This window comes from Eriocheir sinensis, chromosome 24 (genome assembly GCF_024679095.1).
Source record: "Eriocheir sinensis breed Jianghai 21 chromosome 24, ASM2467909v1, whole genome shotgun sequence".
Taxonomy (NCBI): Eukaryota; Metazoa; Arthropoda; class Malacostraca; order Decapoda; family Varunidae; genus Eriocheir; species Eriocheir sinensis.
Window position 1 is genome coordinate 3,749,257 of NC_066532.1, and position 15,905 is coordinate 3,765,161.

At 39.1% G+C, this 15,905-nt stretch overlaps 1 long non-coding RNA gene across 1 annotated transcript in view; it reads left to right on the plus strand.

The window, feature by feature from the left end:
* The first annotated feature begins 12,262 nt into the window (after positions 1–12,262).
* Positions 12,263–15,905, plus strand: part of LOC127002783 (uncharacterized) — a 94,618-nt gene continuing 90,975 nt past the window's right edge. The window contains exon 1 of the long non-coding RNA XR_007756536.1: positions 12,263–12,339. This is a non-coding gene — a long non-coding RNA (uncharacterized LOC127002783). The remainder of the gene's footprint in view (positions 12,340–15,905) is intronic.

Genomic DNA, 15,905 nt, shown 5'->3' on the forward strand with positions numbered 1-15,905 from the left:
GGCTAGTTTTTCGCCCCTCTAAATATTAATAGTTTGGGCTAGTTTTTCGTCCCCTCTAAATATTAATAGTTTGGGCTAGTTTTTCGCCCCTCTAAATATTAATAGTTTGGGCTAGTTTTTCGCCCCTCTAAATATTAATAGTTTGGGCTAGTTTTTCGCCCCTCTAAATATTAATAGTTTGGGCTAGTTTTTCGCCCCTCTAAATATTAATAGTTTGGGCTAGTTTTTCGTCCCCTCTAAATATTAATAGTTTGGGCTAGTTTTTCGTCCCCTCTAAATATTAATAGTTTGGGGTAGTTTTTCGCCCCTTTGAATATTACTAGTTAGGGCTATTTTTTTCGTCCTCTTTAAATAATAATAATTTGGGCTAGTTTTTCCTACCATCTAAACATTGAAAATTTGGGCTAGTATTTTGTACCCTCTGCATATCGATACTTTGGGCTAGTTTTTCATAGTTCAAGTTTCGTACGATAATTTGGGCTAATTTTGGATCTTTCGATAACATTATTCTTTATATATTTAGGTTATTGTTTCTTCGTATATAAAAAGAGGCGAAGTTTTAGTACGAATGAGCGAAAGTACGAGAATTTTTGGCTTGTTTTGTTTTTGTACGATAATTTGGGCTGGTGTTTCGTCCCTACTAAGTATCGTACGTCTTGTTTTATGTTTTTTGTTCTTTGTATGGTTAGAGACACGAATTCGTATACAAAATGCAGTGTTTTAGGTAAGGTACGATAATTTCCGGTAACTTTTCGTCCCTCTGAATATCGATAGCTTGGGCTTATTTTGGGTCTTTCGTTAATATCATCCTTTATTTTTTTAGGTTACCGTTTCTTTATACATTTAAAGAGACGAAATTTTAGTACGAATGAGCGAAAGTACGAGAATCTTTAGTTTGTTTTGTTTTGGGTACGATAATTTGGGCTGGTGTTTCGTCCCTACTAAGTATCGTACCTTTTATCTTAGGTTATCGTATCTTTGTATATTTAGAGAGGCTAATTCCTATACAAAATACAGTATGTGTGTTGTAAGGTACGATAGTTTGCGGTAACTTTCCGTCCCTCTGAATATCGATAGCTTGGGCTTATTTTGGGTCTTTCGTTAATATCATCCTTTATTTTTTTAGGGTACCGTTTCTTTATACATTTAAAGAGACGAAATTTTAGTACGAATGAGCGAAAGTACGAGAATCTTTGGTTTGTTTTGTTTTGGGTGCGATAATTTGGGCTGGTGTTTCGTCCCTACTAAGTATCGTACCTCTTATCTTAGGTTATCGTATCTTTGTATATTTAGAGAGGCTAATTTCTATACAAAATGCAGTATGTGTGAGGTAAGGCACGATAGTTTGCGGTAATTTTTCGTCCCTCTGAATATCGATAAATTGGGCTTGTTTTGGGTCTTCGTTAATATTGTCCCCTATTTATTTAGGTTACCGTTTCCTCATATGTTTAAAGAGGCGAATTTTTAGTATGAATGAGCTAAGGTACGATAATTTATACTAGTTTTTCGTCCCGCTTGAGCATCGTACGTCTTTTTTTAAGTTATCGTATCTTTGTATGCTTAGAGGAGGCGAAGTCTTACACAGTCTCTCTTCAGATAATTCCTCAACTTTATGTATACTTTTATGCACACGCGAATTTAAGTTTATTTTAGTAAAGCAATAAATTCTTGGACTACTTAGATTAATGTGTCGCGGATAGTGGTGTGTGTGTGTGTGTGTGTGTGTGTGTGTGTGTGGGTGTGAATGTGGGTGTTTTTTCTGTAAAGGAGGCAGCAAAAGGTCAAAAAACAAACACACACACACACACACACACACACACACACACACACACACACACACACACACACCGGAAAAAAAGCCCTGTTTGCGCGTGTATGTCTGTACCCACACACTAATTACACACAGACACACACACACACACACACACACACACACACACACACACACACACACACACACACACACACACACACACACACCGGAAAAAAAGCCCTGTTTGCGCGTGTATGTCTGTACCCACACACTAATTACACACACACACACACACACACACACACACACACACACACACACACACACACACACACACACACACACACCTGTTTTTTACGGCCCCGAAGCCTTGATTAATGCAAAGCAGGTAACGAGCGGGAAGAATCAGGCCGCCACCTCCTTCTTGTGGGTGACGCAGAGAGAGCCACGAAGGCCTTGAGTGGCGCCCATTAGGAAGCAGATGACGCATTCAGGACCAGAAGAAATCTCACTCGTCACCTGTCTGCGCTGCTTAATTAATTACCATCATCATCATCATCATCGTCATCATCGTCATCATTATCATCGTCATCATCAACAGTAGAAGACAAAACAGACGAAAGACATCCAGCAAGAAGAAGAAGAAGAACTTGAAAACGAAGAAAAATAATAATAATACCAAGAGAAGAAGAACAAAAAGAAGACGAAGAATAAGAAAAACAAGAAGAAGAAAAAAGACGAAGAACAAGAAAAACAGGAAGAAGAAAAAGAAGACGAAGAACAAGAAGAAGAAAAAGAAGACGTAGAACAAGAAGAACAAGAAGAAGAAAAAGAAGACGAAGAACAAGAAAAACAAGAAGAAAAAGAAGACGAAGAACAAGAAGAACAAGAAGAAGAAAAAGAAGACGAAGAACAAGAAGAACAAGGAGAGGAAGAAAATAACGAAGATGAAGAAAAGAAAAAAAAGAATAGCCGAAGAAGTAGTAGTAGTAGTAGTAGTAGTAGTAGTAGCGTAGTAGTAGTAGTAGTAGTAATAGTAGTAGTAGTAGTAGTAGTAGTAGTAGTAGTAGTAGTAGTAGTAGTAGTAGTAAAAGTAGAACAGCTTGCTTTCTCTCATCGTCGTCAACATTACCATTGTCATAATCAGCGTCACCATAACACCGTCGCCAGATTATCGTACTCAGAGCCGCATATATACCGGTTTCTGGCCCGTAACTGTTGCCAAGGAGCACCAATAATTAACCATTTAAACGATAACCATATATGAATGCAGTTATTTGGGTGATGAAAGCCGTTTTTTGGTCGGAAATCGGCAAACATACGAGGCAGAATACGACAATCTGGCAACGTTGCATGATCATAACCTTCCTATTTAGTCATCTGCAAAATAAAGGCCCTTTCTATCGTTCTCCCCACAGAGTTATAGACTGGGAACCCACTATGTATATAACTCTGTTGTTCTCCGTCACCGCCGAGTGGCCTAAGACTACCCACATGCTGTCCTGAATACCACCTGACAACCCGCACTCTAAATGGACTCTGTAACGAGGATCAAAAATGAATTCCCGGGGGCAGCATGGGGCAAGCAAGATGGCGCCACTATAAACCGTCAGGCTCCGCGAAGAAATCCTACCAGAGACGAAGGACGAAACGAAAAATTAGAAAAAAATACTTTACCATCTTAATTGGCTCATGATCTACCCCGGAGCTCCACTGGATTCTCTTTAGGGAGTTAATCTAGAGTCCGGGTTGTTAGGTGGTCATCAGGACAGCATGTGGGTAGTCTTAGGCCACTCGGCGGTGACTGAAAAATTGCCAGCTTGTTTGTAGCGGCGGGCAGGACTCGAACCCGGGGCCACTAAGACGCCACGCCCGCACTTCGACCGCTCAGCCACTGCCACGTTGTCATTCTGTTTGCCCGTCTGCCTGTATCAAGCATTTTTTCAAGAGGAGAGTTTCAGGACACCTCTCCTCCTGAAACTGACCTATCTTTCGGCCACTCCTCTTAACTTTTTTTTTTTCATTATATATTATTTTCTTTTTCCCCCTTGAGCTGCTTACTGAAAAAAAAAATGGCGTCTATGAACATTTAAAAAAAAAGCTGGGAATTATGGAGATGACGTATAAATATATGTATAAATAAAATGAATAAAGAACTGAATAAATGAATGGATTAATGTATAAATGTACGTCCGAGGGGATTATGAGCTTAGTAGGGAGTGAGGGAGTTCAAACGATGTCACGGAAACAGACAGACAGACCGAGACAGACAGACAGACGGATCCAGACAGACAGACAGACAGACAGACAGACCAAGACAGACAGACAGACCAAGACAGACAGACAGACAGACCAAGACAGAGAGACAGACAGACGGATCCAGACAGACAGACAGACAGACAGACAGACAGACGGATCCAGACAGACAGACAGACAGACAGACAGACAGATCCAGACAGACAGACAGACAGACAGACAGACAGACAGACAGACGGATCCAGACAGAAAGACAGACAGACAGACGGATCCAGACAGACAGACAGACAGACAGACAGACAGACAGACAGACAGACAGACAGACAGACGGATCCAGACAGACAGACAGACACAAAAAATAAAACTCCAAAGATAGAACGCGGATTAAAAAGAGACGAGGAGGGAAAAAAAGATCAAAGAGAATGCGTGAATAAAAATGAAGAGAAAATGTGGCGATAAAGGGATGTGAGTGAAGCCAAACACACACACACACACACACACACACACACACACACACACACACACACACACACACACACACACACACACACACACACACACACACACACACACACACACACACACCCACACACACACACACACACACACACACACACACACACACACACACACACACACACACACACACACACACACACACACACACACACACACACACACACACACACACACACACACACACACACACACACACACAGAAAACTACCCTCCACACACACACACACACACACACACACACACACACACACACACACACACACACACACACACACACACACACACAGAAAACCACCACACACACACACACACACACACACACACACACACACACACACACACACACACACACACACACACACACACACACACACAGAAAACCACACCCAAACCCCCCACACACACACACACACACACACACACACACACACACACACACACACACACACACACACACACACACACACACACACACACACACACACACACACACACACACACACACACACACACACACACACACACACACACACACACACACACACACACACACACACACACACACACACACACACACACACACACACACACACACACACACACACACACACACACACACACACACACACACACACACACACACACACACACACACACACACACACACACACACACACACACACACACACACACACACAGAAAACTACCCTCCACACACACACACACACAAAAAAAAAAAAAAACAAGCAACCAATCATACAAACACACAAACACACAAACAAACGCATATAATCTCTAAAAATAAAACATACACACATTTTTCGCCCCCCCCCTTACACACACACACACACACACACACACACACACCCACACACACACACACACACACACATACAAACACACAAACGAATCCCCTCTCCCTATCCCCCCCCCCGCACACTAACCTCACTTCCCCAACCCCTCCAGCCATCCACAACCCCCCTTCCTCCCCCCTTATCCCTTCCCCACACACGAACAGCCCCCTTTCCCCTTCCCCCTAAATAAAAAACAACCCCCCCCCCACACACACAGACAGACAGACACAGACAGACCCCCTAACCTCATTTCTCCCCTCTCACTCTCCCCCTACACACAGAAGATACCCCCCAGATACCCCCTCAAACCCCCTCCATCTCCCCCCAAACCCCCTCCATCCACACACCCACCCACACCCACACACACCCAATACAATAAACACATCACGTTATATTAGGATTAACCGGCTTTTCCGCGTCACTGTTCTCGTATCGGGCAGCGGGTCAGCGCCATTCTAGCAGCGTGATTAGCTCGTGTTTTTGCCCGCTATGGAGGAAAATATATCATAGAGCCAATAAATCATAAAGCCATTCATAACAGGAGGCTCAGCGTGTCAGCCCCATCACCGCGCGAGTCGCCTGAACCCGCCGTGGTGTTAATGACCTGCAGTGTAGCCAGACAAATAGACAGACCTTTGTGCCTTCCTTCGTTCTTTAGTTTCTTCCTCTCTTCTTTCCCTCTTTCTTACCATATGTTTTCCTCTCACCTGCCGTTTGGTAATTCTCATTATTATTTTCTTTGGTAATTTCTCTGTTCATGGTACTTTTCGTGATGGGGCCTGGTGGTCGGCCCCAGCCCATTATGGCGCAGGCAAGGGTTTTATAGTGGCGCCATCCTGCTCGGCTCATATTACCCCCCCGCCCTATTTACATGAACTCATTATTGTGGTTGTGTGGCTGTGGTGATTATAAGAAGTGTAGGAATGATGGTGATGGAGAAGGAGAAGGAGAAAAAGGAGGAGGAGGAGGAGGAGGAGGATAGTCATTCATAATAATAAGGAGAGGAAGAAAAGAAGGAGAAGAAAATAACAAAAAAAGGAAATGAGGTGAAGGAGAAAGAAGAAGAAAAGAAGAAGATAAAAACGAGGAAGAGGAAGTCGACGGAAAAGCAGAAAAGGGAAGTAAAATAAAACGAGGATAGAATAAAAATGAGGATGAGGAAGAATACGAAGCAGGAAGAAGAAGATGAAGACGATTAGAAGAAGAGGAAGAAAAATAGACAAACAACAATAATAATACTGACAATAAAAAACAACAATCAACTATTATTATTTTATTATTATCGTATCTTTAAGGGACACTAGAGTACGATAACGTGTGGCTGTTTGCGAATATTTAGAAAGATAAAGAATGATAATAACCAGAAGGAAGGAAATTAATGATAAAAAGGAAGAAGGGAAAAATAGAAGAGGAGAAAGAACTAGAGGAAAGAAAAAGAGAGAGAGAGAGAGAGAGAGAGAGAGAGAGAGAGAGAGAGAAGACGACGGTGACGAAGAATAAGAACAAGAAGAACAAGACCAATAAGAAGAACAAGTTTTGGACATGTTCTATAGCTACGCGTGTCCTCGGTGCTCATCTCCGTCACAGTGGCCCTTGAGTTTGTGGCAGAAAATAAAAAGAAAGGAAAAGAAAGAAAGAAAGAAAAGAAACTGATAAAGAAAGGAAGAAACAAAGAAAAAGACAAAGAATAGAAAGAAAGAAAGAATGGACGAAGGAAGGAAGAAAGAAAGAAAAGAAAGGAAAATGACAAAGAAAGAAAAGAAAGGCAAGAAAGAAAAAGAAAGGAAGAAAGAAGGTGATAAAGAGAGAAAGTAAGAAAGTGACAAAGAAAGGAAGAAAAAACAAAGAAAAAAAGAAAGAAAGGACGAAGGAAGGAAGAGGAAGAAAGAAAGAGAAGAAGGAAAGAAAGAAAAGTGAAAAAGAAAGGAAGAAACAGAGAAAAGACGAAGAAAGGAAAGAAAGAAACACACACACACACACACACACACACACACACACACACACACACACACACACACACACACACACACACACACATATGGAAGTAGGAAGAGGATGGGGAAGTGAATGAGACAGGAAATGGAAGGAAATTGATACAAAAATGGAATGGAAGAAGGGACAGGAAGTGGGGAAGAAGAAGAAGAAGAAGAAGAAGAAGAAGAAGAAGAAGGTCATTACAAGAAAGAGGAGGACCATTAGGAGAAAAAACAAGATGATGATGAGGAAGAGAAGAAGGAAGAAGAGGAAGAATGGGAGGAGCCTTGAGGAGGAAAAAAAGACGAGGAGGAGGAAGAGGAAGAGAAGGAGGAAGAAGGGGACGGCAATAATGAGGGGATTAACCTGAATGGAAGAAGAAAAAGAAAAGAAGAAGAAGAAGAAAGATGAAGAATGATAATGAGGAGAAGGAAAGAAATTAATACGAAAAATAGAAATGGAAGAAGAAAAGGAGGAAGGAAAAAAATACAAGAGGAGAAGAAACTAGAGGAAAGAGAAAGAGATGGAAGAGAAGACGACGAAGAAGAATAAGAACGAGAAGAACAAGAAGAACAAGGGAAGCAAGATAGGAACAAAAGAGGAAGAGAAAAGAAAGAAAGGATTCGTAGGTAAACTTGGCAGCCTGTGAAGGAAGAAAAACAAGAAGAAGAAGAAGAAGAAGAAGAAGAAGAAGAAGGATGAAAGAAAGAAAGAAAGAAAAGAAGAACAAGAAAGAGAAAAGCCTAGTAATTTTTTCACCAACTGTATAACAAAAAGAAGCAAGAAGAAGAAGAAGAAGAAGAAGAAGAAGAAGAAGAAGAAGAAGAAGAAGAGGAAGAAGAAGAATGATAAGCAAAAGAACAAAGGAAATAAGTACAAAAAAAACAGAAGTGGAAGAAGGGAAAAAAAGTAAGAAATGAGAAAGAAGTAGAGGAGGAAAACAACGTCGAAGAAGAAGAAGAAGAAGAAGAAGAAAAACACGAAAACGAGTGAAAAGCAGCAGAATAACGAAAAGGAAGAAGAAGAAGAAGAAAGGAAGAGAGAAACAATACCTATAAAAGAAGACGTACAAGAAATAGAAAACCACAAAGAACAAAAAGATAGATAAGGAAAAAGAGGAGAAAAAGAAAGAGGAAAAGGAAGAAAAAGATAAAAAAATGAGTACTCAATATCATCATCCCAATCACCCAGTCACTCACTCACGCACTTGACAGCCTGACTAGGAAACGCCAGCCAGGGAACAGAAATAGGCCTGGTGCGCGCCCCCCCTAACAAGGAAGTGACCGATGCCGCCGCCAGTGCCCGCTTCGCTCCATCGATTCTGAGCCTGTCCAGGAATGCCACCCAGCCCTTCCTTCACTCAAGCGTCCATTCACTCAATTCATTCATATAATCTGGTTCTCTTTTTTTTCTTCGTTCACTTATTCGTTTCTGTTTTATCATCTTTTTATTTGTTTTCCTGTTTTTTTTTTTTTTTTTAGTTTCCTTTCATTCATTCTTTTTTTTTGTAATTTAACCGCCCATTGATTTTTTGGTTTTTCTTTTCTCCTTTTTTTTCTTCGTTTTTTCGTCCGTTCTGTCAGTTCATTCATGTATTCTTTTTTTTCATTTTTCCTTCTTTATTTCTAGTTTTCTTTCATTCATTCATTTTTGTAATTTAATCGCTTATCCATTTTTTTTCTCATTTTTTTCTTTTTTTTCTTCGTTTTTTTCGTCCATTGTCAGTTCATTCATGTATTTTGTTTTTATTTTTTCCTTCTTTATTTCTAGTTTTCTTTCATTCATTCATTTTTGTAATTTAATCGCTTATCCATTTTTTTTCTCATTTTTTTTCTTTTTTTTCTTCGTTTTTTCGTCCATTCAATCAGTTCATTCATATAATCTTGTTCTTCATTGTCATTCTTTTTTTCCTTCTTCGTTTTCCTTCTTTCTTTCTTTCTTTAGTTAGTTTATCATTCATTGTTCTCTGTAATTTAATCTCTCTCAGTCTTCGTTCATATATTATCTCTCTATTTCCTTCTTTTCTTTTCTTTCTTTCTTTGTTTTTTCTTCCATTCACTAACTCCATCATTCGTTCACTTATTCATTCTTCACTTCATTCATTGTTCTCTTCGTTCATATATTTTCTTTCTATCTTCTTCTTTTCCCCTTTTTCTTTCTTTGTTTTTTCTTTCATTCACTCTTCATTCACTTATTCATTCTTCTCCTTTTTCTTCCTTCCTCTCTTTGCTTTCTCTTTCATTCTGCAAGTCTAATTTAATCTCATTGTTTCAGCGTTCAGTCACTACTTTTTTTCTTCCATTTCCTCTTTTCTTTCTTTTTATTTCATCTTTTCTTTCATTCAGTAAGTCAATCATTTAATGTCATTCATCTATTTCTTACTCATTTTTATTTTTTTCTTTCCTTCATTCTTTCTTGGCAGTCTTTCTTTCTCTTTTTTTTTCAGTTTCTCTTTCATTCTTTCTTTTTTTCTCTTTTTCTTTCCTTCTTTCATTCAATCTTCTTTACTTACTCTTTTTTTTCTTTCCTCCATTCTTTGCAGTCTTTCTTATTTCTTTCTCTATTATTTTTATCAGTTTCTCGTTTCATTCTTTCTTTCTTTCTTTTTTTCTTTCCTTCTTTCATTCATTCTTCTTTACTTACTCATTTTTTTCTTTCCTCCATTCTTTGCAGTCTTTCTTATTTCTTTCTCTATTATTATTATCAGTATCTCTTTTTCATTCTTTCTTTCTTTCTCTTTTTCTTTCATTCTTTCGTTCTTTCCTCCTCGCAGTGTCAAAGGAAGCAGCTCAAGGGCATCGAAAGCATGAAAGAGAGAGAGAAAAAAAAAAACTCCTTTATATATTACAGAAAAAAAGTATCGTATTGCACCCACAGATACACGGCGATATACCCATAAAACCTATAAAGTAATACAAGAGTTCACGCGCCACACACTCCGCTTCGTGTCTACCAAAGTGTGGGGAAGGCGATTATGTTTTCCCGCTGATGGAAGTTTCTGGGGTTTGGAACGCAGTCGTACCAACACAAAAACAATCCCTTCGGTGTAGCCTGGAGTGTGGTAACAGTGTTTTTGCTTTTTTTTTTTTGTATTTTTTTTCTTTAGGTGTTTATGATATGCAATTCTTATGTTCATTTCTGGTTAAACTTTTCTTGGTATTTGAAAATCTCGAAAGTATTCATCAAAACTAATTATTTTCTGTGTAGCCAAATGTATGATAATCTTTTTTTTTAGTTAACGCAGTCTACCAACACAAAAAAAAATCCTTCGGTGTAGCCTAGCGTGTGGTAACGGTGTTTTTGCTATTTTTTTCTTTTCTTTAGGTGTTTATGGTGTGCAGTTTTTATGTTCATTTCTGGTTAAACTTTTCTTGGTATTTGAAAATCTCGCAAGAATTCACCAAAACTAATTATTTTCTGTGTAGCCAAACGTATGATAATCTTTTTTTTTAGTTAACGCAGTCTACCAACACAAAAACAATCCTTCGGTGTAGCCTAGCGTGTGGTAACGGTGTTTTTGCCATTTTTTTCTTTTTTTATCTTTAAGTGTTTATGATATGCAGTTTTTATGTTCATTTCTGGTTAAACTTTTCTTGGTATTTGAAAATCTCGAAAGTATTCATCAAAACAAATTATTTTCTATGTAGCCAAACGAGTGATTTTTTTTATTTTTTTATTTTGTTTATATGATATGCAATGCTTTTCTTTTTCTTTTTTTTAAACTTGCTGGTATTTCAAAAAGTCGAAAGTATTCACCAAAACAAATTATTTTCTGTGTAGCCAAACGTGTGATATTTTTTTTTTAGTTTTGTTTATATGATATGCAATGCTTTTTTTTTTTCTTAACTTTCTAGTATTTGAAAGTCGAAAGAATTTACACACACAAAGAAGAAAAAGCACAATCTGATTAGTTTAGTCTAACTTGGAATTACTAAGTTTTTGATTTAGTTATTTTTTTATGATATGCATTGCTTGTTTTATTTTTTTCTATTATATTTTCTGGTATTTGAAACGCAATCGAAATATTCACACACAAGAACAATGTCTTCTGTGTAGCCTAACGTGTGATGACTTTGTGCTTGTTATAGTTTTTACTTATACGTGAACTTTTTTTTATCATAACTTTACGTAATTTCAAACCCACATTCACACAAAACAATCTCCTCTCTGTATCCTCGCGTGTGATGAGTACAGGTGCTGCCCTCTACATCAAGGAGCTTTAGAAGAGTCACCCTACGCCGGAGATGAGCACCGTAGTCTCGCGCCCAGCAACATCGTATGAACCCAATGTTACCTTCACCTACGACCTGACCACATAGGGAGGGAGAGAGGCGTGTCAGCTTACCTTCGCCCCAGGATGTAGGGTCGCCCACACACCTTTCGCGTAATGAATAAGGAAATTGTCCACCGCCTTTCCTCCCCTTCTTTCCTCCAGGGCATGTTTTTTTCGTTTTGTTTTCCTCCTTCTCTTCCTGGGTCTACTCCACGCGCTTCCTCTCTCTCTCTCTCTCTCTCTCTCTCTCTCTCTCTCTCTCTCTCTCTCTCTCTCTCTCTCTCTCTCTCGCGCGCGCGCGCGCGCGCCGACCGTCTTGATTTGATTCCGGTGGTCGGGTCGAAGTCACTCGGGATCGGCCTCAGTAATTCGCTTTCTTTATATTTGTTTTTTGTTTTTTTCATTTTTCTTCTATCACTCACTCGTTTTCAGTTTTCTATCCTTCATTTCTTCCTGTATCTTTTTCTTTCTTTCTTTCTTTCTTTCTTTCTTTCTTCTTTCGTTTTCTCGTCCACTTAAATCAGTTCATTCACATAATTTAGTTTTTTTTTTTTCGTTGTTTCCTGTATACGCGATAGACAGAACACACACACACACACGTTAATGAGCTTTACCTGTTCTCTCTCTCTCTCGCAGGTCATCGGTCGTCGTCGCCGCTCCTGGTCGTTCCTTTGAGGTCATCAGGTCATCACGGAGCGCCCTAGTGACTGGTATGTGCACTGTTGTTGTTTTTGTTTTTGTTTATCTTTGTTTGTTTGTTTGGTTGGTTGGTTGGTTGATTTCTTTCTTTCTTTGTTAGTTTTTTTTTTTGGTTTCTTTCTTACCTTCTCTCATTTTTCCCTGCTTTCTTTCTTTTTCTTTCTTTGCTCTGTTTCTTTGTTTCTTTCCCTCCCACTTTCTTTCATTTTTCCATTCATTTTTTATTTTTCACCTTTGTTTCTTTCCTTTTTTCCTTTTTTTCTCCTTTCTTTCCTTTTCTCCTTCCTTCCTTATCTTTCTTTTCTTTCTTTTTTTTGCTCTGTTTCTTTGTTTCTTTCCCTCCTACTTTCTTTCTTTCTTTCTGTCTTTGTTTATTTCCTTTTATTCCTTTTTCTCTTTCCTTTTCTCCTTCCGTCCTTATCTTACTATTAATTTCAACGCATTTCTCTTGTTTTTTTAATTGTTTTCGAGTATTCAAAACTTCAATATTTTTCACGTGTTGTTGTTTCTCTGTCTTCTTTTCTTCCTGTTGACGAACTACGAGATAACAAGTTACCGGCATTATGATTTCCTTAACTTTCCTACCTCGAGAATATTAGCCGTTCGCTCTCGGCTCTCCTCAAGGTCAGCACAATAAATAACCATAGTATTTTTTTTTCTACGCATCTCGGTTTTTCTTGCACGAATGAAAAGGGAGACGAAGAAGAAGGAGCAAGGAATAAGAGAAAGATATGAACAAGAATAGGAAGAATTAAGGAGGAATGACAGAAGATGTGAAGAAGAACGAACAAGAAGAAGAAGAAAGAAAGAACAAGAATGAACAAGAATAGGAATAAGAACAAGGAACAAGAAGAAGAAGAAGGAGGAACAAAAAAGACAAAAGATGTGAACAAGAATGAACATAAATAAGAAGGAAGAAGAAGAAGAAAGAGGAACAAGGAATAAGAGAAAGATATGAACAAGAATAGGAAGAAGGAGGAGAGACAGAAGATGTGAAGAAGAACTAACAAGAAGAAGAAAAAAAAGGAACAAGAAAAACAAGAGATATGAAAAAGAATAAGCAAGAACACGATAAAAAAAGAACAAGGTATAACAGAAACAAAAGATACGAAGGAGAATGAACAAAAATAAGAATGAACAGAGAATTTAAAAGGCAAAACATGTAAGTAAATGTGCCTCGGTTTTGTAGTTTCCTTTTCCAAATTTCCCTTATTTTCTGCTTTTCTCCTTTCTTCATTCACTCCTTTCCTTATTTCTTCCGTTCACCTCTTCTCTACGTGCCTCTTCCAACCCTTTTCCCTTTTTCTTATCCCTTCTGCCATCCTTTTCCTCTTCGATCTTTTGTTTATTTTCCCTTTTTCATTCTGCCTTTTTTTCCATCTTCATTCTCTCCTTTCGTTTTTCTTCTCTTTTTTGTCATCCTTTCCTTCTCCTATCTCTTTCTCCTTTCCCTTCTCCTTTCTCTATTTTATGTTTCCTTTTTCTCTCTTCGTTTTGTCTTTCTTTCTCACTCTCTCTGACCTTCCTTTCTTTCTCCTCTGAACACTGTCTTCTTTTCCTTCTTTGATCTCTCCTTCCTTTTCACTCTCCACTCTTTCTTTCCCTCTCCGTTATCTCTTTCCTTTTCCCGTTTCGCCCTGTCTTCCCCTCTCCCTTTTCCCCCTCCGGCCCTTCCTCTCCATCCTTCCTGCTGTCATCCCTTTCCTCAATATCTCTCCATCTACACCAGAAGGGCAAATTTCCGACTAATCATTCTATTCAGTTCTCCGTATCACATATATAAGGTCAGGCTCCTCGCGTCTGATTGGCAGCTGGGAGACGGGCGGCGGTATTGAGTCTATGGGAAACAGATTATTGATAACTGATGAAGAAACGTGTGAAGTCTTTGAAGGGTGGCGCGTGGGATGTTTAGATGTGATGGTGTTGCTGGCGAGGGTACTGAGTTGGGTCGGGTTAGGTTGGGATGGATATGTGAGGTTGGGTTGAGTTGAGGTTGGGTTTGGTTTGGTTGGGGTGCGAGGGGTTTTGGTTTGGTTGGGTTGAGATGAGGTCAGGCTAGGTTTGGTTGGGGTGCGAGGGATTGCTTTGGATTGGTTGGGTTGGGTTAGGTTTGGTTGGGGTGCGAGGGATTGCTTTGGGTTGGTTGGGTTGGGTTGAGTTGAGGTTAGGTTAGGTTTGGTTGGGGTGCGAGGGATTACTTTGGGTTGGTTGGGTTGGGTTGGTTTTGGTTTTAGGTTGTGTTGGTTTGGGTTGACTTGGTTGAGTTGATTGGGTTTGGTTTAGGTTGGGTTGGGTTGGGTTAAATTTCGGTTGGATAGGGTTGGGTTGGGTTGGGTTATGTTAGGTTAGGTTAGGTTAAGCTTGGGTTTAGTTTGGTTGGGTTAAGTTAGATTGGATTGAGGTTGGGTTAGGTTGATTAGGATTGTATTTGGATGAGTTGGGTTGGGTTCATTTATGTTATTAAGAGTAAGTTGGGTCGGGTGTTCCGTTAGCTAGACTTTTGCCTTGTGTTTTTTCTTTTCTTATATTTTGAACCTTGAAACTTGAATATGCAGGTAACACTAAACTCGAACTTACACCCAAGCAGCCGTGGCGTAGCGCTGAGATCACTACTTCACCCAGACGCGAGAGATCCAGCGAGCCAGCGGAAATTTAGGCCAGACAGCAGGTGGAAAAACTAGGCTGCCCGCTGCTGGGTTGTTGCGTTTTTAGGTCACACGTCGACGCCATGAGAGAGAGCGAGATTGTGAAGGAAAATGGGAGGAGAGGATGACCGAAAACGTAAGAAAAATAAAGATGAGGGAATACAAGAGAGAAAAATGAATAGGAGGAGAAAAGGAAATAATAAGAAGGAATGGATAACATAAAAGAAGCATAAAAGGATGTCTGAAAACTTAAAGAAAAATAAAGATGAGGGAATACAAGAGAGAAAAAGGAATAAGAGGAGAAAGGGAAATAATAAGAAGGAATGGATAGCAGGAAATCAGCATAGAAGGAAAATGGGAAGAGAGAATGACCGAAAACGTAAGAAAAATAAAGATGAGGGAATATACAAGAGAGAAAAAGGAATCGGAGGAGAAAAGGAAATAATAAGAAGGAAAGGCTAACCGAAAAGGAGCGTAGAAGGAAAATGGGAAGACAGACTGGCCGTAAAAAATAAAGAAAACTAAAGAAAAACAAAGAAAAAAAGAGATCAGGAAATACAGGAAAGAAAATAAGAAATTGAACTAGAAGAAAAAAATAAGAAAGAATAGGTGTGGGATGTGAGATAAATAGACACAGACAGACAGATAGATAAATAGGTAGATAGATAGATAGATAGATAGATAGATAGATAAATAGAGAGAAAGAAAGAAAGAAAGAAAAGAAAAAGAGAGAGAGAGAAGAAAGAACAGTTCAGAGAGAGAGAGAGAGAGAGAGAGAGAGAGACCGTGACCAGTGCTGAAAAAAAGCATAATGAAGGCCGTACAGGGAGATAGAAAAAAGTAAAAAAAGATTGCCAAGAAAAAAAAAACGAGATAAACAAACACACAAACAGAAAACGGAAGGCGTGCCAAAGGGTACGAGCAGGTATTGA